The sequence below is a fragment of the Capra hircus genome, chromosome 10 (assembly GCF_001704415.2).
Source record: "Capra hircus breed San Clemente chromosome 10, ASM170441v1, whole genome shotgun sequence".
Lineage (NCBI taxonomy): Eukaryota > Metazoa > Chordata > Mammalia > Artiodactyla > Bovidae > Capra > Capra hircus.
This window is the reverse complement of record NC_030817.1, coordinates 35,647,296-35,670,692: the sequence shown is the minus strand read 5'-3', so window position 1 is coordinate 35,670,692 and position 23,397 is coordinate 35,647,296. Positions and strand designations below refer to the sequence as shown.

The 23,397-nt window shown below is 42.7% G+C and overlaps 1 long non-coding RNA gene and 1 pseudogene across 1 annotated transcript in view; one reads left to right on the top strand and one right to left on the bottom strand.

Moving 5' to 3' along the window:
• The window catches only part of LOC102185573, a 49,536-nt gene continuing 27,064 nt past the window's right edge, over positions 926-23,397 (bottom strand). The window contains exons 4-5 of the long non-coding RNA XR_001918671.1: positions 9,134-9,212; positions 926-2,086 (exon numbers count right to left, since the gene is read on the bottom strand). This is a non-coding gene — a long non-coding RNA (uncharacterized LOC102185573). The remainder of the gene's footprint in view (positions 2,087-9,133; positions 9,213-23,397) is intronic.
• On the top strand, positions 14,486-14,951 carry LOC106502561 (annotated as a pseudogene).

The window sequence follows — 23,397 nt, the reverse complement described above, 5'->3', positions numbered from 1 at the left end:
CTTAGTTACTGCAACACAGAAAAATCCCAAGTGCTAAACTTAATGAATACCTGGATCCCTTCTTGAATGCCCAAAGAAATCTTTACAAAAAAACACCAAACTACAGGACAAATGATCAGGACTGGATCTTGGTCTGTTTATAGAAGGGGAATGAAGACGATTGACCTGAACTAAGAAAAGCCTGTTTACAAACTTCACAAAACTTCTCATCTGAAAGGTGGTAATAAATCTCCACTTCTGGTGAGTATGTAATAGAAATCTGATCAAATTCTAGAATGTAGCTGTTCATGATTCAGTGAGCAGCACAATTGCTGGGGATTCATGCACAGAGCTTTTAGCCTTGAGCTCAGCCTGGCAGTGTGATTTGGCGCAATTGACTAGCTTCCTGTGCTGATTTACCTTATCTGTAAAACAGATGATAATGCTCAAAGTACCAAGAGGGAAAAGTGGAACATTCTTACCTCTAGCCAAATGATTCTATTTAGTATATTAGCATAACTAAAAGATTACACATCTAATAATATACAGTATCTGTATAAATGCTTTTTTAAAAAAATCAGATTGTCAGGACTTCTCTGGTGGTTCAATGGCTAAGACTCTGCTCCCATGCAGGGGGCCTGGGTTCGATCCCTGGTCAGGGAATCAGGTCTCACATGCAACTAAGAACAAATAAAAGTCGCTCAGTCATGTCCGACTCTGCGACCCCATAGACTATTGCCTACTAGGCTCCTCCATCCATGGGATTTTCGAAGCAAGAATGCTGGAGTGGGTTGCCATTTCCTTCTCGAAGAGATCTTTTCCATCCAGGGATTGAACCCAGGTCTCCTGCATTGTAGGCAGACACTTTACAGTCTGAGCCACCAGGAAATCAGGCAAATTAAAAGACCTTGGTAAAATCAGAATCAGTCAAGCTTGAAGGCTAAAATGTACACTGTGTTGGTATGTTTATTAAACACAAAGGAGGCATTATAAGTGATCATACATGCCAGTTTGCCTGAGACAACTCTGGTTTATGTTGCCCAGGTGTAACTATTAATAGCACTCTCCTTGTAGTCTCAAAAGGGTCTGGATTTAAGGATAAATTATATGGTTATCTTGACTACTGGAATGCAAATGGAGATTTTCCATGTTTGTTTCCTGAGATAAAAAATCATCCTAAAAAAAACATGTTTCAGCATATAATTGACTTTTCCTTCACATATATTATCTAGAGTGCCACTTACACTGCATCTTATTAAAGTGAAGAACAATATCTCACTTAATTGTAGCCATAATTGCCTTCAAAAAATTCCCAACAAAAAGAGCACATTCTGATCCTAGACCAGGAAGCTGTGACTTTTTAAATAGAGATGCTAGATATTGAGAAGGAGAGATGGGAATAGGCTTCCTATTTTTCTGGGCATCTGTCCAAAGGTTTCTGCCTCATAGCCTCATAGCCTCATAGCCTCAAATGTCTTTTTTCCCCCCCGTTCTGGAAGCAATTTCCCTTAAAGCTCCAAGTTCTTTCCTAACTTAATCCTGTCACAAACTGAGTGATGCTGAAAACTACGTCCAGTTTCAGAGGCTCTTTAGCTGCTGCATACAAACAGCAAATCTCTGGTAGAACTGCATTTCATCTCCAGTCCTGGGCTGATAGGAGTGCTTCTCATTCACAATGATAGTAGAGGGGAGGGGACAGTGAAATTATCAACATAGGGTATATTAGTGGCAGGAAATAAATGACGAAAACTTGTTAAACCACTTCAGAAATATCTAGAGTAACAGTTGGCAGGAGTAGTAGTTTTCCATCTTTTTTGTTTTGAGGCACATTGAATACCAAAACTGGTGGCGCTCCTGTAAGGATTCAGCGCTTCAGGTGTTACCACACTAGTCTTCATCAAGCTGTTAGAAGGATTTCTGCTGCCACAACCAAGTTCTCAAGTCTTCTCACATGGTTACATGGCAAAGTTCTTGGAGTCGAGGAAACCATTTCTCCTTGGTGGTGGTGTACTGGTACACCAACGGTTTGGATACTGATCTTCACCACCTGCAGCATCTTCCTAGCTTAGCATTCTGACAGCATTGTCATAAAAGCACATGTCCCCTGCTGTGGCAAAAATAAAATTTTCACATTGACCACAATTTAGTTGACACATCTGTGCTTAGTGCATTATTATGCCGCAGTGGTGGTGAAGTTAGAACTGGAAACAGCTCACTGAAAACATCTGATGAAATGTTTGAATAGAAAGTGAAACCTCAAAATACTTCGTTTGAATATCCATTTGCTGCTAGTACCTTTCATAACAAAGTACGTGGGGTTCACATCTGACTTATTGGTTAGAAAATTATTGCTCTCAAGCAACTCATACTCTGTTTAATGAAAAGCATATTAGCATTTACCAGGGGGACGGTTGGAAGGAGAGGCAATTGAGATGTGTGCATGAGGACTTGATAGAGTCTGATACTGTTCTGTTGATAGGGATGATGGCTATACATGAGTATTCACTCTATTTTATTTGGCTCCAAAGATATGTAATACTCTTTGGGATGTACAATTTATATGCTAAAGCATATGGAGCCTGAGCACATAATACTGAAAGGAAACCCCAGTTTCACACAGACCCTCTTTAAGAAAGGTAGAAAGGCCAGAATTCAGATATATATCAGTAGCATACAGTCATACCTAGTATCAATGTTTTATTTTTTCCTAATAACAAAATCTCAGTTGCTTTAGGAAACAGATGGTTGTCATTAAGAACACAAAAGCACAGGAACTCCCTGGTGGTCCAGTGGTTAGGTCACTACTTTTCCACTGCAGAGGGCAGAGGTTCAATCCCTGGTCAAGGAACTAAGATCCTATATGCTGTAGTGTGGCCAAAAAACCCCACAAAAGCATAGAGTCTGTCCAGTGGCCCACTCAGTCTAGTGAAAGTATAACAGATACCTAAACCCAGCATGAGGCAAGTGGAGAAGTGATTATAAAGCATCCGATTATATGAGGCATTGGGTTAGTTTAGTACAAAGAGAATCCTAGAGTAAAGACAGTCCCCACACACAGGAGGAGATGATTGGGAGGATATGTTCCATGGTGGTGGCAGGATAAATGGAGAAAAGGGAGGGAAACATAATTAGATTGAGGATGAGGTCGTATTTGCACAGTGTAAAGAGCACAGGTTCTGGAACCTGACCAGGCGTATATACCACTTACTGGTGGCTCGGTGGTAGAGAATCTGCCTGCCAGTGCAGGAGATGCAGGAGATCCAGGTTCAATTCTTGGGTCAGGAAGATCCCCTAAGGAAGGAAATGGCAAACCACTCCAGTATTCTTACCTGGGAAATCCCATGGACAGAGGAACCTCAGTCAGTTCAGTTTTCAGTTGTTCAGTCATGTCCGACTCTTTGCAAGCCCCTGGACTGCAGCACGCCAGGCTTGTCCATTATCATCTCCCAGAGCTTACTCAAACTCATGCCCATCGAGTCGGTGACGCCATCCAAGCATCTCATCCTCTGTCATCCCCCTCTCCTCCTGCCTTCAATCTTTCCCAGCATCAGGGTCTTTTCCAAGGAGTCAGTTCTTCACATGAGGTGGCCAAAGTATTGGAGTTTCAGCTTCAGCATCAGTCCTTCCAATGAACATTCAGGACTGATTTCCTTTAGTATTGACTAGTTTGCTCTCCTTGCAGTCCAAGGGACTCTTTAGAGTCTTCTCCAGCACCACAGTTCAAAAGCATCAATTCTTCAGCACTCAAGATTTCTTTATAGTCCAATTCTCACATCCATACATGACTACTGGAAAAACCATAGCTTTGACCAGACAGACCTTTGTCAGCAAAGTAATGACTCTGCTTTTTAATACACTGTCTAGAGGAGCCTGGCGAGCTACAGTCCACAGGGTTGCAAAACTGTTGAACACAATTTAGTGACTAGAACAAGATATATCACATTGGATGATAACAATAATTCCTACCTCCACAGGGTTTTAAGAATTAAGTAAAGTAATCCAGGTAAAGAATTTACTGCTTGATGTCATAGGCACTCAACAAATATGAACGTATCATGGAACCTGGAAGGCATCTTTTCTATGTGTTACAGTCTAGCAGAGGAAAGAGAAAAGTAAACAGGCCGTTTTCATCCAGTGTGATGTTCCAGATGCAGGAGGCGCAGTTGACTCTGAGAAGACCCAGGAAGCACCTAATAGTTGAACAGCTATCATGTTTCGAGCACTACAGTCTCCGAAGGGCTTGAATTGCATTATCCCATTGAGTCCCAGGATAAAATTCAGCTCTGTGAGTGCCCCCGGCTGCATTCTTTCCCCTCTGTGACGCAGGTCTCCATTCAAGGCATCTGGCACTTCAGGAAAAGGTCTGGGACATTCCCTGGTAGTTGAGAATGTGCCTTGCAATGCAGGGGATGCGGGTTCAATCCCTGGTGGGGAACTAGATCCCATGTGCCATGGGGCAATAACCCAGCTCAAGGCAACTGGAGAGGCCGACATCCTGGAACCCAACTGAACCCATGCTCTACAACAAGAGAAAGCCTACACACCACAGTGAAGCCCCAATGCAGGAAAAAAAAAGGGGGGGGGGGGAATACAAGAGGGAGACAGTCCTTACCTCCAGCTCCTTTGCTCCAGCCACAGTTTCCTAATCACACCCATGTAAATATGTGGTCGTTGCTCAGTTGTGTCCAACTCTGACATCCCATGAACTGTAGCCTGCCAGGCTCCTCTGTCCATGGGATTTCCCGGCAAGAATACTGGAGTGAGTTGCTATTTCATTCTCCAGGGGATCTTCCCCATCCAAGGATTGAACCCCGGTCTCCCGCATTGCAGGCAGATTCTTTACCGTCTTTACTCAGTTTTAAAGCAGCTGACTTTGGGGTGGGCTAAGGACTGTATGAGTGAGTTTCCGGTGGGATGAGAGGCAGGCAAGTACTCTGAGGGGAAGTGACTGAAACAGGTTGAGTGTAGCTATTCTACCACTGAGGAGCCTGTGTTCCCAACATTCCAGAGAATGGCCAGCCCCACCCTGGAACAGCTTTCCCAGCATTACTCCCAGTGACAGCAGCAGCATACCTGGGAACACAACTCACTTCATGGCTGCCCACAGCTACACCATTCCTTCCTGCTGGGCTTTGGGAGTACACAAGACCTATTCATTACAGAGCCTCAGGCCACTCGGAACTCTGAACACCTCATTTTTAAACAGAGAGCCCTACTTTTCCAAGGCTCCTTTGCTCCAAATTACATGAGAGATTTTAGCCCATATACAGTGATGGGCTACTTGAATCAGGAAATAGATAAGAGGGTCGTTTCTTGGAATGTGTGTGAGAGGATCTGAGCCTTGGATAAAGGGAATTGAAAAGATTCTGACCTAAGACGAAGGCAGACAGAACAGCCCTAACTTAAATGAGCAAAAATATATCAGCACCAAGAGTTTTTCATTCAACTGTTATTTTTATTAACCACTGACTCTGCCAAATGTTAGTAATTTAATAGTGAAGTATTCAGTTTCTGCTCTCACACAGCTCACAAGTTAGTGGAGGAGACAACTACTAAATAATATTAATTACACTTGTGATAGGGGCTTCCCTTGTGGCTCAGCTGGTAAAGAATCCACCTGCAATGTGGGAGACCTGGGTTTTATCCCTGGGTTGGGAATACCCCCTGGAGAAGGGAAAGGCTACCCAACCCAGTATTCTGGCCTGGAGAATTCCAAGGACTGTATAGTCCATGGGTTCACAAAGAGTCAGACACAACTCAGCGACTTTCACTTTCACACTTGTGATAAATGACGGGAAGGAAAGTATAACTTAATATATAGGAGTCAAGTAAAGCTTGCCAGAGGCAATGACATTTGAGCTGCCATCTGAAGGATGAGCAGGACTTTGGCAGGAGACAAATTGGGAGAAGGGTGACCGGAAGACAATATAAGAGGGCCAAGTGGGCAACCCTTGTGTGCAGGAGGGAGGGCCAGGAGTGGGGGTACTTGCCTCCATGTGGATGGTGAAAGTTGCTCAGTCATGTCCAACTCTTTGCGACCCCATGGACTATACAGTCCATGGAATTCTCCAGGCCAGAATACTGGAGTGGGTAGCCTTTCCCTTCTTCAGGGGATCTTTCCAACCCAGGAACTGAACCAGGGTCTCCTTCTTTGCAGGTGGATTCTTTACCAACTGAGCTATGAGAGAAGCCTCCATGTGGTGGAGGATGTGAAACAGAGCACACACAACAGGGTGGAAGACTTGTGATTGGCTCTACTTCCTTCCCCCCAGTTTTATCTACTAGATTAAGTCAGCTGTGTTCCCACTGACAAATGCAGAGACTCCAATAAACTTAGTTTCAAGTCTTTAGGCTCTCTTGACCATCCAGGGTAACCATATCAGGGAGATCCTTTTCATAGAGATCTGGGTTTTCTGCGGTCCCATTAAACTAATATTTTCCCAGCCTGGTGTAAGAGGCAGTCTTCTTTTTATAACCTTAATATGCTTCAAAGTGCCTGACTTTGCCACACTCGATAAGCCATTTAGTGGAAGAATCATTGTCAGCACTGTGCTGACTGGGGAATAGGCTGTCCATCCCTGGGTTTATTCCAAAGGAGAAATTAGAGAAATCCTTGATTGCATAATTTGGTCAGCTCACTTGGGAGCAACTCCAATTTTCCTGTCTTGCCATAGACTTCTTTCTAACCCGTTTCTTATACTATGCTTTACATTGACTATTTAATAAACTTTGTAATCCAAGCATTTCAGTTTGTTGTGTGACCTTTTATATTCCATGAATTCTGGGACAGCTTGTCTAGTAGTATATTTAGAGGCTGTTATTAGATGAAGATAATTTTCCACATAACAGAGTGACACACACACACAGATTTTTTAAATTAGCTGATCTAATCAATGACATTGATAAACCTAGGCTAGTTTGGGTCTTCCTTGGTGACTCAGACAGTAAAGAATTTACCTGCAATGCAGAAGACCCAGGTTCAATCCCTGGGTTGGGAAGATCCCCTGGAGAAGGGAATAGCAACCCACTCCAGTATTCTTGCCTAGAGAATCCCGTGGACAGAGGAGCCTGGAGGGCTACAGCCCATGAAATCGCAAAAAGTCGGACATCACTGAGTGACTAACACTTTTACTTTCAGGCTGATCAGGGGGAAAAAAGGAAATACAAATTACCAGTATCAGGAATGAGAGATGACATTTTTACACACTCTGCAGATTCTAAAAGAAGAATAAGGAAATATTAACAACTTTATGCCAATAAGGGCTTCCCTCATAGATCAGTTGGTAAAGAATCCACCTGCGATGCAGGAGACCCTGGTTTGATTCCTGGGTCGGGAAGATCCACTGGAAAAGGGATAGGCTACCCACTCCAGTATTCTTGGGCTTCCCTTGTGGCTCAGCTGGTAAAGAATCTGCTCGCAATGCAGGAGACCTGGGCTCGATCCCTGAGTTGGGAAGATCCCCTGGAGAAGGGAAAGGCTACCCATTCCAGTATTCTAGCCTGGAGAATTCCATGGACTACACAATCTGGGGTCACAAAGAGTCATACACCACTGAGCGACTTTCACATGCCAATAATTTCAACAACTTAGATGAAAGTGACAAATTCCTTGGAAAACATAAACTATCAATCCTCACTCAAGAAGAAACAATAATCTAAACAGCACTATCTTTTAAGGAAATTGAAGTTATAATTTAAAACCTTCTCATTGTGGGATTTCCCTGGTGGTCCAGTGATTAAGAATCCACCTGCCAATGCAGGGGACATGGGTTTGATCCCTGGTCTGGGAGGATCCCACATGCCGAGGGGCAACCAGGCCCATGGTGTCACAACTACTGAAGCCCATGCACCTAGAGCCTGTGCTAAACAACAGAGGCTTACTGCAGTAAGAAGCCTGCGCACCACTATTAGAGAGTAGCCCCCCCCACCCCCCCACAGCAACCAGAGAAAGCCCGCACACAGCCAAGACCCAGCACAGCCAGAAATATAAAAGCAACAACAGTAAAACCTTTCCATTATGATACAGCCACTTTGGAAAACAGCCTGGTGGTTTCTTCAAATGTTAAACACAGAGTCACTATATGATCCAGTAATCCTACTCCTTAGGTATATACTCAAGAAAAATGAAGACATGTTCACACAAACACTTGTACACAAATGTTCATAGCAGCATTATTCATGACAGCCAAAATGTGGAAACAATCCAGATTCATCGACTGATAAACAGATAAACAAAATGTGGTGTATTCATACCATAAAATAGACCTAAAAAGGAATGAAATATTGACATATGCTATAGCATAGATAAACCTTGAAAACATCCAAATCAAAGAAGCCAGTCACAAAAGACCACATTGGGAATGATTCCATTTATACGAAATGTCCAGAATTAGCAAAACCATAGAAGTAGATAGGTGATTGCCAGGGCCTGGGGACAGTGGGGAAAATTAGGGTGACTCCTAGTAGGTACACAGTTTCTCTTTGGGGGAATGAAAATGTTATGGAATTTTGATTGTGGTAATGGATGCACAACTCTATAAATACAGTAAAATCTGCAGAATAGTACCTTCTAAAAGGGTGAACTTTATGCTCTATGAATTACATCCTAGTAAAGCTATTATTTATATATAGCCATCTATATAATTCACCATATTAAGGACTATAAAAGAAAAAGTCTAAATTGTATCAATAGATGCAGAAAATCACCTGGCAAAATCCAACATTGATTCTTGGTTAAAAGAAAAAAAAAAGACCTCCTAGCAGACTAGGAATAGAAGGGAACTTCCTCAATCTGTTTTAGGGCATCTACAGATAACATCATACTAAATGATAAGAGACTGAAGGTTTTCCCTCTAAAATCAGGAATAAGGGAAGGATGTGTGCTTTCACCACTTCTATTTAACACTGTTCTGGTTCAAGCCAGTATAACAAGGCAAGAAAAGAAACAAAACACAATCAGATTGAAAAGGAAGTAGTAAAACTGTCTATTCAGAGAGGACATGGTTGTCAATGAAGAAAATCCTATGGAGTCTACAAAAATAGCTTCTCAGTAATAACTGAGTTAGCATGACTGCTGGATACAAGTTCAATATATAAAAAACCAACCAAATTTCTTATATTAGCAAACAATTGAAAATTAAAATAAAAAACATACCATTTTGGAACTTTTCTGGCAGTCCAGCACCTTCATTGCCACATGCCTGAATTCAATCCCTGGTCAAGGAACTAAGATCCTGCAGCATGGCAAAAAAAAAAAAAAAAAAAAAAAAAACATACCATTTACTCTAGTTCCAAAAATGTCGAATATATAACAATGAAACTGACAGAAGAAGTCCAAGTCCTGCACACTGAAAACGATCAACACAAAACATAGCTAAAAAAAATTAAAGGAGACCTTAACAAATGAATAGATCCTCGATGGTCCAGAAGACAGTATTGTTAAGATGTCAGTTCTTCTTGAATTTACATATAAAGCTATTCTACTCAAAGCCCCAGCAGGTTTTTGTGTAAAACTTGACAAACTTATTCTAAATTTTATTTGAAAATGAAGACCTAGAATAGCTAAATGACTGTGGAAAAGACACAGTAATCAAGACAGTGTAGTGTTGGCATGAAGATAGATCACTGGGGGAAAAATAGAGTGTGGAAATAGACTATACATATGTGGTAAATTGATTTCTCAACAAAGTGATTTAGCGGAGAAAGGACTATCTTAAGACTGCTGAAATATTGGCTACCCAAGGGGGATAAAAACTACTCTGATTTATGTTTCACACCATATACAAAGGTTAGCTTAACATTTACAGACTTAAACATAAAACTATAAAACTTCTAGAAGAAAGTATAGGAGAAAATCTTTGTGATCTTGGATAAGAATAACAAAAGCATGATCCCTAAAATAAAAAAACTAATAAATTGTATTTCTTTAAGAATTTTAAAGTCTCAAAACTCAAAAATAAGAAAACAAAAACCCCATTGAAACAGTGCAAATACCAAGTCTCCTGTAAATGTGTTACCATATTCTCATGATTTCAAAAAGAAAAAAGAAAGAGAATTAAAAAATTAAAAAAAATTTTAATTGAGCAAATACTTTGAACAGATAATTCATCAAAAAGATACATGGATGGCAAAAAAAAAGCATATTTTAAAACACTCAACATCATTAGTCATTAGGGAAATAAAAATTAAAATCACAAAGAGATACCACTACACACTTATTAGAACATCCAAAATTAAAAAGACTGATCATACCAACTGTCATCAATGATGCAGAGCAAATGGACCTCTCATAAACTGCTGAGGAGAATGCAAAATGGTACAAACACTTGGAGAATAATTTGGCAATTTCTTTAAAAAATTTAATCTTTACCTGCCTTATGATCTATCCATTCTATTCCCAGGAGAAATGTAAGAATGTGCCCATACAAAGATTTGTAAACAAATGTTCACAGAATTTTTATTTCTAATATTTCAAAACCAGAAACAACCCAAATGTCCATCAGGAGGTGAATATATAAACAAATTGTGGTATATCTACTTAGCAGTTGATAAATTCAACAGAGGAGAATAACTGAGCCACTGATACACTCAAGAGCCTGGATGAAACTCAAAATAATGCTGAGTGAAAAGCCAAAAGTATAGCGCACACTATATGATTTCAGTTATATACAGTTCTAAGGAATGGAAGCTAATCCATAGAGGAAGAATAGTGATTGCCTGAGGACAAATAAAGGGATTACAAAAAGATATAAGGAAAGACCTTCTTCTACCAGCAAGAGGACAATTTGCTGAAGGCTCAGATGAAAGTTAGCATTTTTTAGCAATAAACTATTTTAAATTAAAAAAAGATATAAGGAAACTTTGGGAGATTATGGATGTATTATTCATTAACTTGATTATGGTTTCATAGGTGCGTACATGTTAAAACTTATAATATTATATACTTTAAATATATACAGTGTATGTTACCTCTCAATTACTTCAATAAAACTGTTTAAAAAGATCAGAGAATAGAGTTAGCCAAAATAAATGTAATACCTATTAAAAAAAATAATAGCCAACATTTATTGAACATTTGGACTTCCCTGGTGGCTCAGACGGTAAAGCATCTGCCTACAATGTGCGAGACCCGGGTTCAATCCCTAGGTTGGGAAGATCTCCTGGAGAAGGAAGTGGCAACCCACTCCAGTATTCTTGCCTGGAAAATCCTATGGATGGAGGAACCTGGTAGGCAACAGTCCATGGGGTCACAAAGAGTCGGACACAACTGAGCGACTTCACTTTCACTTTTCATTGAACATTTTAGAATGGTAAACAATATGCTAATTAAGTTACTAGTTCCCAGTAACTTTATAAGGGAGGCAGTATTATTTCGATTAAGTAACTCACTCAAATTACATAAACCAGTGAGATGCTAAGCCAGAACTCAAACCCTTGACTTCACTGCCTGTAATCATACCCTCAGGACACCATGATTCCAAGAGGCCTTCAAGGAATTTGCAGCCCAGTGGTGAGGCGGATGGCCTTCCCAGGTGGCTCAGTGGTAAAGGAGCCACCTGCCAACGCAGGAGACGCAGGTTCCATCCCTGGGTTGGAAGGATTCTCCTAGAGGAGGAAATGGCAACCCACTCCAGTATTCCTACCTGGAGTATTCCATGGATAGAGGAGCCTGGCAGGCTACAGTCCATGCAGTCAGAGTTGGGCATGACTGACTAAGCACGCACTCACGGAGAGACAGATGCCACCACAGATACCATCTCCCAACTATAACAGAGTCACTGACGGGGAAAGAGAGAGAAATTTTAGTAAAGCTGAAACTAAGCCAGACCACCGGCCGAATAACATGGGCAAGGCTCTAGATACAGAGTCCTGGTGCCTCTGTAGGGCCACTGGAGAACGGAGGGGCTGGTGGGAAGGGATGGGAAGCCTCTATGTAAACCAAAGGAGATTGGATCATACACACTTAGTTCAGGCAGGGCTCCTTCAGTTCTGCCCAAGTTAATCAGAAGCAACTGATCAAACATTGTCTTTTCCCATTTCAGGAATATGAAGATAGGTTTTTAATTGAAAGACCTAAATTAGAACCTTGGGCGAGTCCTTTCACTGCTTAGTATTCCCACTGCCTCATCTCTAAGGTGGGGAAGTTGAACTAGGTATTGCTATGGTTCCCTCTAGGTCTCCCGTGCTCTGTCCCAGCCTGTTATGGTTTTCTCAGAGTATGAAGGCTCTGCTGGCCATCCAGGAAGTGTCTAGTAGGGTGACTTTACTTCTCTCAGCAGCTCTGCTGACTACAGGGAAGCATACTGAGATCATAAAGTAGCATCATTAAATGACTAAAAAGGAAAATCATTAACTATGGATGCCTTTATATTAATAGTTACTTTTCTGATTAAATAATAGAGGTTAATCATAGACATTTAAGGAAATACAGACTGTGAGAAAAGAGTTAACTCAGCAGGTCTGGTTGCCTACTCACTACCTGTATTCAAGGGACCCGTGATTAACCCTTACCCAACTCCTGGGAATGTGGCCTTAGAGTGTTCTTTCTGTTAGTGATTGATGGGTGTGTTATATACACCTGGAGCAATGGACCATATCATTACCTGCTTGTCAGGTTGCTTTGCACTAACATAAAAATCGACGGTCTGCACCTGGTTTCATTGTTAGGGTCCTGAGTTTGCCTTCTCATGGTTGGTTGCATAACAGGAGATACCTATGTGACCAGCTCCCCATAAAAACTTTGGACTCTGACACTCACAAGGCTTCTAGGGGCAAAGACAGTTCACAGATGAGTCCGTGGTCAACAGTGAAAGAGTACTCCTGTGTGACCTCAGATAAGGAAGGACATTGGAAGCCTGGGTGGACTCTCTCTGGATCCCATTAATGCATATCTTCCTCCTGCTGCTTTTGCTCTGAACCTTTGCTATCATAAATCTCAGTGAGTATAACCTGCTACTAGGTCTCATGGGTCCTTCTGATGAATCACTGGAGGAAACACAATACACACACACACACACACACACACACACACATACACATATATAAATAAAAATCCCTCCACCTAAATATAACCATTGAGCTAACTTTAAAAACAGGTCTTACCAGTCAGAATGGCCATCATTAAAAAATCTACAAATTCCGGAGAGGGTGTGGAGAAAAGGGAATCCTCTTGCACTGTTGTGGGAATGTAAACTGATACAGCCACTATGGAGAACAGTATGGGGATTCCTTAAAAACTAGAATTAAAACTACTATATGACTCAGCAATCCCACTACCTGGGCATAAACCCTGAGAAAAGCATAATTGAAAAAGACACTTGTACCTCAGTGTTCATGGCAGCACTATTTACAATAGCTAGGATATGGAGGCAACCTAGATGTCCATCGACAGATGGATGGATAAAGAGGCTGTGTACATATATATGGAACACTACTCAGCCATAAAAAGGAACACATTTGAGTCAGTTTTAATGAGGTGGATGAACTACAGACTGTTATACAGAGTGAAGTAAATCAGAAAGAGAAAAACAAATACCATACATTATTGAATATATATGGAATCTATAAAAATGGTACTGATGAACCTCTTTGCAGGGCAGCAATAGAAACGCGGCAGATGGTGACTGCAGCCATGAAATTAAAAGATGCTTGCTCCTTGGAAGAAAAGCTATGACTAACTTAGATAGTTTATTAAAAAGCAGAGACATGACTTTGCCAACAAAGGTCCATCTAGCCAAAGCTATGGTTTCTCCAGTAGTCGTGTATGGATGTAAGAGTTGGACTATAAAGAAAGCTGAGCACAGAAGAATTGGATGCTTTTGAACTGTGGTATTGGTGAAGACTCTTGAGAGTCTTTTGTACTGCAAGAAGATCAAACCAGTCAATCCTAAAGGAAATCAGTCCTGAATATTCATTGGAAGGACTGATGCTGAAGCTGAAACTCCAATACTTTGGCCACCGGATGTGCAGAACTGACTCATTGGAAAAGACCCTGATGCTGGGAAAGATTGAAGGCAGAAGGAGAAGGGGACAACAGAGGATGAGATGGTTGGATGGCATCACCAACTCCTGATGGACATGAGTTTGAGCAAGCTCTGGGAGTTGGTGATGGACAGGAAAGCCTGGCGTGCTACAATCCCTGGGGTTGCAAAACGTCAGACACGACTGAGTGACTGAACTAAACTGAACTGAAGAGAGATGCAGACATAGAGAACAGACGATGAAGACATAGAGAACAGACTTGTGGAGATAGTGGTGAAGTAGAGGGTGGGATGAATTGAGAGAGTAGCTGGTGGGAATTTGCTATATGATGCAGTGAGCTCAAACTCAGTGCTCTGTGACAACCTAGAGGGGTGGGAGGTGGGAGAGAGAGGTTCAAGAGGTAAGGGACATACGTATACCTATGGCTGATTCATGTTGATGTATGTCAGAAATCAACACAACATTGTAAAGCAATTATCCTCCAATTAAAAAAAAAAAAAGCAAAACAGATCTTGACTGCTCAAAGATGGCGTTGAGGGCAAGGAAGCAAGCCCCTGCTGCTCCAAAGCTGAAGCCAAAGCAAAGCCTTCGAAGGCTAAGAAAGCAGTGTTGAAAGGCACCCACAGCTCCCCCCAAAAAAAGATCTGGACATAACCCACCTTCCTAAGTCCCAAAACACTGCAGCTCAGGAGACAGCCCAAATATCCTTGGAAGAGCGCCCCTAGGAGAAACAAGCTTGACCACTATGTCATCATCAAGTTCCCCCTCACCACCCAATCAACTGCGAAGGAAACAGACGACAGCAGCTCACTGGTGTTCACTGTGGATGTCAAGGCCAAGAAGCACCGCATGAAACAGGATGTAAAGAAGCTCTACGACACTGATGTGGCTGAGGTCAACACCTTGGTCAGGCCTAACGGAGAGAAGAAGGCATATATTTGACTGGCTCCTATGGTGCTTTGGATGTTGCCTGCAAAATTGGGATCATCTAAACTGAGTCCAGCCGGCTAATTCCAAGTATAAAAGTTTTCACTATTAAAAAAAAAAAAAAAACAGATTTTGACCAATTAAATAATCTTGTGAAAGTTTTTCTAAATTGTCAGAAGGCAAACAACTGTTAATTGATGATAAGCTGTATGATGAAGATTAAATTTTATGGGAGCCTCATATTAAGACTTAAAAGAATAATTTTGCTGTTTCAAATAATTACCAAGATTTATTGAACTTACTTTTGTGACAATAATAATGGTTTCATCTTCCCTGGTCGGGGAACGTTCCCTGAGGGGAACGACACCACCGCTCGGCCTCAGGCACCTGAGGGACGACCTGGAGCGCTCCAGGGGCACCACCGAGGGTCACACGAGGCACGCTCACACACCCGCGTGGGGCGCGCAGCGCGGCAGCGGCGGCACAGCCCTCCCAGTAAACAATCTGACTGCAGTGTAGGAGACCTGGGTTCGATCCCTTGGAGAAGAAAATGGCAATCCACTCCAGTACTTTTGCTGGGAGAATTCCACTGATGGAGGAGCCTGGAGGGTATAGGCATGAGGTTGCAAAGAATCAGACACGACTGAGCAACTAACACTTTCACTCTTCAAACTCCACATTATTCAAGGGCCAACTGTACACACATACACACACATAGTTTTATTTTAAGGATTTGGCTCACATGACTGTGGGCTCTGACAAGTCTGGAATTTGTAGGGCAGGTTGAAAATTCAGGAAAAAGTTTTGATGTTGTAGTATTGAATTTAAAATCTGTAGACTAGAAACACAGAGTTTCTTTGTTGTGGCCATGAAGCAGAATTTCTTTGGGAAACCTCAGTATTTGCTCTTAAGGATAAAGGCCCACCCGCATTTTGAAGGTAGAAAAGTACCGATTTAAATGTTAACCACACATAAAATTAACTATCATAGTTGTGATCTTTCCTTTTTAAAGAGGAAAGGGAGGGTGGATTCCCAAATGTGATCCACTATCACAAGACTAACCCTGAGATGTGCCTGCTCCCAAGTGGACGACCAGCCCCCGCACCCCAGTCACAAGCCTCTCCCCTTAGCCACAGCCGTGCAAGTCTGGCTTTGGCCAGAAGAGGGCACTGCCACCTACTTGTGTGACTATCTGCTTGGGAACCAATAGGATGGAAGAGGTTTTGACATGACTTTCAATTAATTATTATTTTTTACAGCCCCTGAGTTAGCATAGCACAACCTTGATAGAATAAATGCCTGTAAACTTTTAGCTTCACTGTGAGACCAAAGCACCTCCCTGTCATCACTGAAACTTGAGGTTCAATAATGCAAGAGGACGTAGAATCCACATGTCCTTTGCCTTCCCTGGTGCAGTTAGGCAGAGCCACACTAAACGGTTTTTTCAGATCAAGAAAATCCAGGCTGATGCAGAGGAAAGGAGGAAGTTGAGGCATTTGGGGACTGACAGGAAGAACTGGGAAGACCCCATGACTTAGTTGGTAAAGAATCCACCTGCACTGCAGGAGACCCAGATTCGATTCGATTCGATCCCCTGGTGGGGAAGACCCCTTGGAGAAGGAACTGGGAACCCATCCAGTATTCTTGCCTGGAGAATTCACTGAACAGAGGAGCCTGGTGGGCTACAGTCCACTGGGTCGCAAAGAGTTGGGCACGACTTAGTGACTAAATCACTGGGCCTCCAAGCAGGTAAGGAATCTTCTGGTAAGATACAGAGGAGGCAGGCTTGGGAGGTTACTCTCTGTGTTTAGGTTTGAGAGAATAATACTACAGGCCCCTCTGGCAAAACCACTTGGCCTAGCAGAGCAGTTAATCTAATCTCTGGATTTTTAATTGGAAATGGAAATTCACATAAGTATAGTTCTTTAGTTCTCGTTAATAATTAAAAGCCTCCTTCCCCTGCTTCCATGTTAATGACAGCTTCCATTCATGCAACTTGAGATTTTGCAGAGAGGGCTTTCCCACCCACAGCAAGGAACAGAGCAGATACTGATTATTTCCACTTTACAGCTGAGGAAACACAGAGGGTGAATGATTTGCTCTGGCTCCCTATAATTTAAGCCTGGGAGGGGACTAGATGCCTGGGGCCCGATAGCCTTGCGCTCTGTCCCCTATCAAAAACACATTCCTAACCCTCAGCACTGCTGTTTCCAAGGTCTATTAAAAGCTGAATGTATGCAAACCCCATGACCCAGCAATTCCACTTGGAGGAATGTATACAGCGGAAACGCATGCACACAGGCACCAAAAGTGTATGCAATACTGTTCATAGTAGAATACCGTGAACTGGCCCCAAAGGGAAACCAACCCCAAGACCAACCGACACAGAATGGATAAGTAGACTGTGGTATATTTCTATCATGAATTCCATGTGGTAATGAGAATAAATGAACAAGATTTATGCAAAATGCAAAAAATTTCACAAATTATATAAAGTTCAAAACAGCCAAATTAATACAAAATATTGAAAGGTTGGGGCTTCCCTGTTAGCTCAGATGGTAAAGAATCTTCCTGTAATGCAGGAGACCTGGGTTTGATTCCATGAACAGAGGAGCCTGGCAGGCTACAGTCCATGGGATTGCAAAGAGTCGGACATGTTAGCGGTTATACCACTACTAGTAACTGGGACGGGGACACAGAGGTCTACTGGGGTGCCGGTAATGTTCTACTTCTGGGCCTAGGTAGTAGTCATCAGAGTGGGACAGGGGTGTCAATTTGCATAAATTCGCCAAGCTGGATATAAAAAGTTAAATAACTTTTCCATGAGCAACTTTATTACTGCTCAAATGTGGCTCATCCCTGATGAAAGCAGACTTGTTTGTTGCTCGACTCCAACAGTGACCACATCACCATTCCCCAGAGAGTTCTCGAAGGGTTGAGAGAGCAGGTCAACATCTGCCTTTGCCTTTGTGCGTGCAAAAATGCATTTCAGGAGGGCTGCCACACAGGAAGTTCATCCCCAGCCTCCACTACTACAAACATATGTTCATTTGGGGTGTCCAGAAAGTAAAAAAGGAAGCATGCAAGCAGGTAAGTCAAACCCAGCAAACATCTCCAAATGGCAAAGCTTCCCTGCCTGTCTCGCTTTTAACACTAGCACTACCTTGCAGGGAAAACAGAACAAGAAATCTAATCCCTGCACCCCAAAGATGCAGATGGCACCTCTAGACAAGAGAGTCTCAAAACACAAAACACAGGGCAGCAACCTGAAGCTGCTCAAAATTCCATGGCAGGGCCTGATGAGCTCATAAACGGAACCAGATTTCCTGTTGCCCAGAGCACAGCCTGCTTCTCATCAGCCCTTATTGCTTCTAACAGGATGAGGGGGCTTGAAAATCTTAAAGGACAAAAGTACAACAACATGTTAGATCAAGGATTGGCTATCTTCATCCATGGGCCAAGGACATTTGGTCTAGGGCTACACACACACACCCACACAAACACACACACACCCTGGCTCCCCCTGCTGCTTTGGAGAGTTTCTCACACCGCTTCAGCTGCTTCTGTCTCCTACCGTCAGTGATTACTGCTGTTTCGGACTCAATCCATCTCGAGATGTAAGAGTGGAAATCTTAAAAACCACTTTGATACCTCCTCCAGCTTGATTGCATTTGGGGTAGCTGGCCTTCTTTTTCCCTCCCAATAGTCAGAGGGACACTAGCTGTGCTTTTTGCACCTTTCCATGATGTGGTGAGCTTCCCTGGTGGCTCAGATGGTAAAGAATCCACCTGCAGACCCAGGTTCAATCCCCGGGTCGGGAATATCTGCTGGAGAAGGGAATGGCAACCCACTCCAGTATTCTTATCTGGCGACTTTCATGAACAGAGGAGCCTGGTGGGACACAGAGGACCCCAGTTCATGGGGTCGCAAAGAGCTGGACACAACTGAATGACCAACACTTGCACTTTGACGTGGTGGGGTTGTCAGGACTCTGAAAGTTGGGCCATAATGTGTACTGCGACTACAACAGCAAAACAATAGGGCGAGAGCAGAGGTCAAGACTGAGCCTGGTGGTGCTCCTCCAGGGTTTAAATGAGTCCCGGAGGAGCAGAGATACCCTGGGGTATGAATAGTTGGAGCCAGGGGTTTTCTGGCAGTGGCAACACTCAAAGTCAGTAGATGGCACAACAACATGGACCCAAAGGAATTCACTGCAGCATTGTCGTCACAGAGAAATGGGAAGCAAGCAAAGCCTCCAACGGCACGATGTGTTAAATGATGCTATCGTTACATACAATGGGTTATCATGCAGCCATGAAAATAAGGAGGCAGCTCCACATTAAATAACACAGAAAACGGTCTACACTTTAATGTTAAATGATAAAGGCAAGCTGGAGACGACTACATAAAGCATGATTCCATTTATATATTAAAAAAATCCTGTATGCTCACCCCCACAGTCTCCCACATGCCAGTATTGGTAAATGATCTAGAAGAATGCACATTCACCAGGTTACATCTAGGAAAGGGAATTGAAGTAGGTGAGGAGGAACATTCCAAATTTGGCATTCCTGTTTTTATTATTTATGCTGTACCAGCAGCTCTTTTGGAGAAGGCAATGGCACCCCACTCCAGTACTCTAACCTGGAAAATCCCATGGATGGAGGAGACTGGTAGGCTGCAGTCCATGAGGTCGCTAAGAGTCAGATATGACTGAGCGACTTCACTTTCACTTTTCAGTTTCATGCATTGGAGAAGGAAATGGCAACCCACTCCAGTGTTCTTGCCTGGAGAATCCCAGGGACGGGGGAGCCTGGTGGGCTGCCGTCTATGGGGTCGCACAGGGTCGAACATGACTGAAGTGACTTAGCAGCAGCAGTAGCTCTTTAGTGATTAAAAAAAAAAAAACTCGAAAGCCAGTGCGGGGACTTCCTTGGTAGTCCAGTGGTGAAGAATCTGCCTTGTAATACAGGGCACATGGGTAGGATCCCTGGTCAGAAAACTAAGATCCCACATGCCACAGAGCAACGAAGCCTGTGTGCCACACCTAGAGGGTCTATGCCCCAAAGAGAAAGATCCTGCATGACAACGAAGATTCTGCATGTTGCAACTAAGATCCCATGCAGCCAAATAAAAAATAAATATATAGCATCAATTTTTTAAAAATAATTAAAAAAAGCCAAGGCTACAGGGGTGGGGTATGAAGGAGGCACATCTGCTGGGCGTGGTCAGCACAGCCAGAGGCTTCTATGAGTCAGGATCAAGGACTGGGGAGTAGATTCACCCAGAATTTTGGCAGAGACTCGCAGCTCCTGGATATGCATAACAGGTTTTTCTCCTGTTTTTTCTCTTTGGGGTCATGTGCTTTTGGTTCTTTGGGTCACTTCCAACCCAAGGCAGCCGGAGGAGAAGGGCCCCTCCCTAGGAGGTGCCCATTTGGCCTGAAGCCTTAACAGAGAGGCCTCTTTTCTTTAGTGCATATTTCCTTGGGGTTCTTTTCCTGGGACTTTGCCATCAGAGCACAAGCTCTCCAGGGGCCAAAGAAAAGGGACTCAGTGCTTGGCCAACTTTTAGTCAAGACTACTGCTCTTCTCTTGGGGAGGTTTTCTTAAAATATAAGCCAGGGACAAATATATATATAGACAAATATATAGACACACACATTGAAATAAAGAATAAAGGCTTTGTTACATTAGCAAGTGGCCCATGCTGGGTAAAATGGAAATTTTCATCCATTCTGGAATGAGTGCAAATTGGTTAAGAGCCTTTCAAAGAGCAACTGGGCAATATCAAGAGTCTAAAATATTTTCATACTATTTTATCCAGTAATAAAACTTCTGGGAATTTCTTCTAATGAAATACAAAATGCCTCAAATAGGAAAATGCATAGGAAGATTGTTTTCATTATGTTTCCTTTTTATAATAGTTAAAACTTGGAAACAAACTAAATGGTCAACAATGGCAGGTGATTGGTAAAACATGTGTGCTCCATGGAACACTGCACAACAATAAAAATGTATAACAAAAATTTGTAATAAGAAATTCAGATGTACTAGTGATGGCCTCATAGCTTTTTTTGGTACAAAAGTACTTTAGCACTTATATAAAAGCTCATCATAAGAAAGAATAAACAAGTTCAGGCCTTTGAGTGAGTGAGTGAAAGTCGCTCAGTCATGTCAGACTGTTTGTGATCCCATGGCCTATAACGTCCATGGAATTCCCTAGGCCAGAATACTGGAGTGAGTAGCCTTTCCCTTCTCCAGGGGATCTTCCCAACCCAGGGATCAAACCCAGGTCTCCCACATTGCAAGCAGATTCTTCACCAGCTGAGCCACAAGGGCAGCCCAAGAATATCGGGTAGCTAATAGTGGGTAGCCAATAGTGGGTAGCCAATCCCTTCTCCAGAGGATCTTCCTGACCCAGGAATCAAACCAGGGTCTCCAGCATTACAGGGGGATTCTTTATCAACTGAGCTATATCCCAATCTAACTAAAACAGAATGGGAAAGACTAGAGATCTCTTCAAGAAAATTAGAGATACCAAGGGAACATTTCATGCAAAGATGGGCTCGATAAAGGACAGAAATGGTCTGGACCTAACAGAAGCAGAAGATATTAAGAAGAGGTGGCAAGAATACACAGAAGAACTGTACAAAAAAGATCTCCATGACCCAGATAATCATGATGATGTGATCACTAATCTAGAGCCAGACATCTTGGAATGTGAAGTCAAGTGGGCCTTAGAAAGCATCACTACGAACAAAGCTAGTGGAGGTGATGGAATTCCAGTTGATCTGTTTCAAATCCTGAAAGATGATGCTGTGAAAGTGCTGCACTCAATATGCCAGCAAATTTGGAAAACTCAGCAGTTTTCCAAACTGGACTGGAAAAGGTCAGTTTTCATTCCAATTCCAAAGAAAGGCAATGCAAAAGAATGCTCAAACTACCGCACAATTGCACTCATCTCACATGCTAGTAAAGTAATACTCAAAATTCTCCAAGCCAGACTTCAGCAATACGTGAACTGTGAACTCCCTAACGTTCAAGCTGGTTTTAGAAAAGGCAGAGGAACCAGAGATCAAATTGCCAACATCCGCTGGATCATGGAAAAAGCAGGAGAGTTCCAGAAAAACACCTATTTCTGCTTTATTGACTATGCCAAAGCCTTTGACTGTGTGGATCACAAGAAACTGTGGAAAATTCTGAAAGAGATGGGAATACCAGACCACCTGACCTGCCTCTTGAGAAATCTGTATGCAGGACAGGAAGCAACAGTTGGAACTGGACATGGAACAACAGACTGGTTCCAAATAGGAAAAGGAGTATGTCAAGGCTATATATTGTCACCCTGCTTATTTAACTTCTATGCAGAGTACATCATGAGAAATGCTGGACTGGAAGAAACACAAGCTGGAATCAAGATTGCTGAGAGAAATATCAATAACCTCAGATATGCAGATGACACCACCCTTATGGCAGAAAGTGAAGAGGAACTAAAAAGCCTCTTGATGAAAGTGAAAGAGGAGAGTGAAAAAGTTGGCTTAAAGCTCAACATTCAGAAAATGAAGATCATGGCATCTGGTCCCATCACTTCATGGCAAATAGATGGGGAAACAGTAGAAACAGTGTCACACTTTATTTTTTTGGGCTCCAGAATCACTGCAGATGGTGACTGCAGCCATGAAATTAAAAGACGCTTACTCCTTGGAAGAAAAGTTATGAGCAACATAGATAGCATATTCAAAAGCAGAGACATTACTTTGCCGACTAAGGTCTATCTAGTCAAGGCTATGGTTTTTCCTGTGGTCATGTATGGATGTGAGAGTTGGACTGTGAAGAAGGCTGAGCGCCAAGAACTGATGTTTTGAACTGTGGTGTTGGAGACGAGTCTTGAGAGTCCCTTGGACTGCAAGGAGATCCAACCAGTCCATTCTGAAGATCAGCCCTGGGATTTCTTTAGAAGGAATGATGCTAAAGCTGAAGCTCCAGTACTTTGGACACCTCATGCAAAGAGTTGATTCATTGGAAAAGACTCTGATGCTGGGAGAGATTGGGGACAGGAGAAGGGGACGACAGAGGATGAGATGGCTGGATGGCATCATGTACTCAATGGACATGAGTCTGAGTGAACTCCGGGAGATGGTGATGGACAGGGAGGCCTGGCATGCTGCGATTCATGGGGTCGCGAAGAGTCGGACACGACTGAGCGACTGAACTGAACTGAACTGAACTAAATCAGAAGCTCAGGAGATGGGGTCTGGACATGAGATTTTTTAAAGTTTTCCCAGATGACTCTACTTGAAGCCAAGGCTGACAGAGAACCATTGACTTTGGATCAAAATGAAACTGCCCACTTCAGTTGTGGCCCAGTCCAGCTCATCTTGTTAGAGTTCTGCATGGGGTTCTGGATGGCCTATGTTTCCCTGGCCTTGTCCTGCATATAATGACTAGAGGGTTGTGTAGTGGCCCCAGGAGGAGGCTAACCATAAATTTGAGATGAGGGCCAAATCAC